The sequence below is a fragment of the Crocuta crocuta genome, unplaced genomic scaffold, assembly GCF_008692635.1.
Source record: "Crocuta crocuta isolate KB4526 unplaced genomic scaffold, BGI_CrCroc_1.0 scaffold149, whole genome shotgun sequence".
NCBI lineage: Eukaryota > Metazoa > Chordata > Mammalia > Carnivora > Hyaenidae > Crocuta > Crocuta crocuta.
The window spans coordinates 10,098,148-10,098,995 of NW_027551561.1; positions in this window are offsets into that span (position 1 = coordinate 10,098,148).

Genomic DNA, 848 nt, shown 5'->3' on the forward strand with positions numbered 1-848 from the left:
CCACCCAATGCTCAGCAAGACCCTCCTCCAGAGAGTCACTGTGGGTCCAAGCCCTGGGGGTCTCTGAAATGTGAGGTTTGAAACACAACTGTATCTGAGATAAAACTCTGGAGGGAGGAGCCGTCTGGCAGGTGGACAGCTTGGACACGGACAGGGTAGAGGTGAGGAGTGGTTGGAGGCCTGAGATAAAGGAGGGGTGTTTGATCACGGGTGGGTGAGAAAACAAAGTTCCTACATTAGAGACTAGGGATGAAGCCATTTCCACCTATCCCCCACCAGCGCATACACATACACAGTTCCACCTACTAGTTGGCTAAGCAGTGCCACCTAGTGGAGAATGTAGCCATTACATTAAGCCCAATGTAACGGGATTACAGTGTAAACCCAATTCTATCCACCTGCTTAGTGTACTGACTATAGAAGTCTTCATAGTTTCATCTAGAGGAAACTGGATGTAACTTTGTTCAGGTTTCATTCTGTTTGCTGATTCACTTACTTCTTTTCTTTGCTTCTGTTTTTCTTTAAATTGTTTTCCGTTTTCTTTATTTTCTTTTTCTTTCTTAGATACAGAAAGAGAAAATTTTATTTTTATTTTTATTTTTATTCTGTTTCATTTTCTTTATTTTATTCTAGATTTTTTTAATTTATAAATTTTTTCTTACCTTTTTTTCTTTCCTTTCCCTTTTTTCTCTATTTTATCAAGCTTCTTTCAACAAGCAGACCAAAACACATCTAGGTTATAGCTTCCTTTATTTGATTTTTTTGTTTCATATTTAGGTTTTTAATTTTAATTTTTAATTTTATTAATTTTTTTCTTCCTCCAATATGACAAAATGAAAGAATTCACC